This window comes from Mustelus asterias, chromosome 6 (assembly GCF_964213995.1).
Source record: "Mustelus asterias chromosome 6, sMusAst1.hap1.1, whole genome shotgun sequence".
NCBI classification, from domain to species: domain Eukaryota; kingdom Metazoa; phylum Chordata; class Chondrichthyes; order Carcharhiniformes; family Triakidae; genus Mustelus; species Mustelus asterias.
The window spans coordinates 113,555,940-113,561,212 of NC_135806.1; positions in this window are offsets into that span (position 1 = coordinate 113,555,940).

Below are 5,273 nucleotides of genomic sequence, written 5' to 3' on the forward strand. Positions count from 1 at the left end.
AAGTGTGGAAGTGATTCATTTTGTCAGGAAGAATATGGAAATACAGTAGAAGATAAGTCCCCTTATCTCTTAGCGAGATGCAGGGGCAAAAGGACCTTGGTGCATATGTACCTAAGTCGTTGAGGATGGCAGGGCAAGTTGAGAGAGCAGTTCATAAGGGACATTGAGTACAAGAGTGAGGTGGTCATGTTGAACTTGTACAAGACATTAATAGACCTTATCTATAGTATTGCATCCAATTCTGGGATCCATACTTGAGGAAGGATTTGAAGGCATTGGAGAGACTACAGATGAGATACATGTTTTGAAAAAAATGTTTTTTTTAATCAACATGATTTTGGCATAAAATATGTGCTTTAGACAAATATCATTCAGAAAGCTATCAGGCTCCTCATTAGACCCAAGGTGAATTTCTGCATGGACCATCATGATCATTTGCTGTAACTTCATCGGAAGGGCTGTGGAAATCCTTGAGAAACAACAATATTAATGCAATTTTTCTGCTAAAATTACAGAACAAAGGCAGAAAATCCCAGAGAAATTCATCCCCTAGCTATCTTATAAAGTACAAGATTAAATTTGCACCATCTCACTGAAACCAACATGGACTCCAGTTGATAAATCTAGCATTTAACACTTAAGCTGGAAGCCTCTAACCTCATCCACGGCTGGGATTCTCCGTGTCGCTGCAGTCAATGGAGTTTTGGCTGAGCCCCAAATTCTCCGTTCTTGCTGGCAGCGGGGATGGGCCGAATGAGGTGAGAGAATGCCAACCAAAATCTAAAATATCCCTACCTATTAATAATTTACTTGTTATTATAAAATCTAGCCAGGAGAGAATCTTTTCAAATTCTTTGCGTGATAGAAATATTCAAAATCATAGAATCCCTACTTTGCAGAAGGAGGCCATTCAGCCCATCAAACCTGCATTGATAACAATCCCACCCAGGCCCTATCCCCTTAACCCCACATTTTTAGTCTTCTAATCCCTGACACTAAGAGGCAATTGAGCATGGCCAATCAACCTAACCCACAAATCTTTGGACTGTGGGAGGAAACCGGGAGCACCCGGAGGAAACCCATGCAGACACAGGGAGAACGTGCAAACTCCACACAGACAGTCACCCAAGGCCAGAATTGAACCCAGGTCCTTGGCACTGTGAGGCAGCAGTGCTAACCACTGTGCCACCATGCTGCTCATCATATGAGGTCTGGACAGGATAGAAAGAGAGGAACTTCCTATTGGCGGAAGGATTGAGAATCAGAGGCACAGATTGAAGGTATTAGTAAAAGAAGCAAAACAAATATGAGGAAAAGCTTTTACACAGTGAGTGACCAGGATCTGGAATACACTGCTTCAGAGTATGATGGAGATAGATTCAATCGAGACATTCAAGAGAGAATTAGATGACTATTTGAAAATAAACAATCTGCAGCGTTACTGGGAGAAGGCAAAAGAGTAGCACTAGGTAAAATCAAATCAAATCAAAATGCTCATTCATTGGGCCAGTGCAGACACAATGAGCCAAATGGCCTCCTTTTGCTCCATAATAATTCTGTGATTTGATATTACTTTTATAAATATTAAATGGTATGACATTCCTGCATTTCTTCATTTTATCGAAATGCGAGTAAAAATTAGCGCCACTTCTAACATTGTTTTGATGATTCCTATCTTTCCAATAAAGGATAAAGAAAGTAAGTGAACAATGAGTCTAAAAGTGGAGCTCCAACCTGTCAATGAGAAAGTCATTGGTTAAGCAAATGCAGTCCATTGTGGCTGAGAGCAGACAAGATATCAAACAAGTGACAAAGTAGAGTCATACAGTATAGAAGAGGCCCTTCTGCCCAGCGAGTAAAGTGTAGGCATTCTTGCATACATTCATAGATATAAAAGGCATGGCCCCAATACAATTTTCCATCAACGGCATTCTTGGAGAGATCATCTACTCTTTTATTGTGCCAGCACACAGCACTTTCCCCCTTTTGTAACACACTTAATTTTGCAGAAACTACATGGCGCAGTGCCAGAGGACAAATAGTTCCAAGCATGGAACTCTTGACAAGTTAACCACAGAAATTCGGGCCAAGGCATTTGAAAGTCATGGAAGCAGCCTGATCAAAAATGAGGAGTGGTTCGAGATTTATCTGTTGTGCACTTGCCAACATCTTTATAAACATGTTCTGCTTATGGGCTTTAGCTGTTCATAGAATCCCTACAGTGCAGAAGGAGACCATTTGGCCCACAGAACCTGCATTGACAACAATCCCACCCAGGTCCTACATCCCATGTATTTATCCTGCTAATCACCCGACACTAAGGGGCAATTTAGCATAGCCAATCAACCTAATTGCACATCTGTGGACTGTGGGAGGAAACCGGATCACCCGGAGGAAACCCAGGCAGACACGGGGAGAACACGCAAACTCCACACAGTCACCCAAGGCTGGAACCCGGATCCCTGATGCTGTGAGGCATTGGTGCTCACTGTGCCATCCCAGTTGTACTGTATTGTAAAGCATATTCGTTTTTCTGTGGGCTTTTCCCAAGAGAAAATGATGACTTAGTCCCAAGGCTGCATAACATGTGTTGAGCATTCCATCTCCCCAAGGTCCTGCCTGCTGATGAGTGCAGCACAGCTCTCAAATAAGAAGGTGCAAGTAGAGATGGTAACAAGAAAAGTTCACAGATATAGTGTGGCCATGGATTCATGCCATTTTCCAATAAAATACACAAGGAGTAGTTATCTGTAATGACCTAACTATGTTAGGGGTTGTGGGTTTTAACAAAAAGAAAATAATATGGTTTGCACTCGTATCTTCAAACTAACAATAAGGTTTATTGACGAGATGTTCTCTGCATTTCACAGCAGCTTCTGCAAACACTCCAATGACAGCACCATCAAATCATGTGATCGCTCTTAAAGCAAACATGCAACCCTTTAAAATATATAACAACCCTCCCCCTTTACTTCAATGGTCAAGACAACAAATTACTCTATTATACATAGGATCAATAATACTCTAGACAAATACTATGCATCATTACTCATTATATAAAGACAATAAGAAAGTTGATTAGGAGGATATTTATTCCTCTTTGGTTGTATATGATGTTCTGGAATTTGGCTTTTCTTGTCCCTAAAAGTTTGGTTTGGAACTTCAGTAGATACTTCTCTTGGAACTAATTCTATATCATTCTCACTCAATATATTAGCAGAGACACAAATATCAGGCAACTCAGATTCAACTAAGTCTTCCGTAGCAGTATTCACAATACAAGGAACTAAAGGTGTTTGTATTTCTGGAGATGATTTTGAGAAATCGTTTTGAGATGACAACAATTAGTCTGCATGGCATCGCCAAACTAGTTCATCTTTAGTTTGAACCATTTAGAAATTGGAACTGTTTTTGCTAAGACTATGGCTGGTACCATTTCTCACTTGTGTCATAAGTATGCACTAATACTCAATCGTCTTGTTGAAATGAGTATTGTTTTGCCCTCATGTCTTGTCTAACAACTTGAGATTCTTGTTGATGCTCTACTATCTTGAAGTTTCTGGAGGTAAAAACAAATCAAACATAGTTCTCAACTTTCTCTTTAAGAGTAGCAATGCAGGTGAACTTTGGGTCGTTGCACGAGTAGTGTTTCTACAAAATACCCGAAAGCTATTCATACAATGTGATATGTAGTCTCAGGAATTAAAGATACTGAAGAACCAGTATCCACCTCCATCCTAATATGCAGTCCATTTAATTTGGGAATCACCCAGAATCTATGTGATTTACCCTGTATGGATAAAACATTCAGTTGGAGCTCTTCATCATTTTTCTCTTCTTCAGTCATAATTCTTTTCTTCCATGTCGTAAATTCTTTTTGTAGGAAGCAACTTGTTCTTTTTGAAGGTATTCAAATTCTGCTTCTGAATATTCTTCTAAGGGAACATTGATCTAGCCCAACAAGCATTTGCAATGTGAAGCATTTTTCCACAATTCCTGCATTTACTATCCTTGCTCCAGCATTCACTCGCTGAATGGCCCATTTGTGACATTCTTATTGCTGGTTTGATTTCTCATGGGCAATTCCCAATTTGTAGATCCTCATTCTTGCACAAATTATGAAGCATTTTTAGCAGTCACTTCCATTGACATTATGATTTCTACTGCTGTCTTTAAAGTTAAAACATGCTCAGTAAGCAATGTTCTTTGGCTAGCCCCATTTTGGAGATCACAACCTGGACGATCTCGAAGGGTACCTTCTAATGACTCATCAAACTCACAATGTTGTGCCAACCTTTTTAAGGTTACCACAAACTGAGCAATGTTTTTCCCTTTCACTTAATTCCTTCAGTAGAACCTGAACCATTCCACAATCATCAATGGTTTTGAAGAGTAATGCTCTTCAAGGAACTTTGTCAAGTCATTATAAGTTTTGGTTCCTGGCTTTGCTGGGTGAAGGTCCAGAGCAAATTGAAAGTTTTACTTCCTATTATACTGAGAAAGGTTGGTACAATCAACTTGTCTGCAATTTTATTTGCTGTGCAAAGTACAAAAAATGCTTTGCACAGGAACTTCATGATTCATTGGCCAGAATTTTACCGGCACACCCACCCCGATTCCGGGGGTGGGCGAGGCTCGGAGAACGGCATTCTCCGTTGGCCTCGGGTGGGATCATACGAACCTCGGGCAGATGTGCCGGTAAAACTTTGCCCATTTTCTTCATTGAAAGAACCCATGGATCCTAATTGACCTGCCATTTCTCTTGCAGGTGTTGGTGATTCAAGACTGCTCAGTATATGTTTTTTACTGTCTTCCAATTGCTCCTTTTTAAAACCTGGAGACAATTAACTTGATGTTTTTCAATCGACCCCAGTTGTATAGCAGACCATACTTCTTTTCAAATATACCAGATACTGCTTGGAATCTCACCTTTCTCTGATTGGAAAAAAGAGCCTCCTTTAAAACCACTCAGGGAGCTGTTTTCTTACTTGCCTTCCTGGCACTGGTACTTTATTCCTGTTGTTGTTCTCTCCAGCCCTCTAGTATTTGAAGTGTGAGGACTCACAATTTTTTCTTCAACTTAGGATCTTTTCTTGATATTCTCGATGGCAATTCATTGCCAATTTCCTTTCTGTAATGTCCTAACTATGTTAGGGATTGTGGGTTTTAACAAAAAGAAAAGAACATGGTTTGCATGTATTGATTCAAGCTAACAACAACAAGGTTTATTAAAAGAGATAAAAACAGAAAATGCTCTGACAAAGGGTCATCCT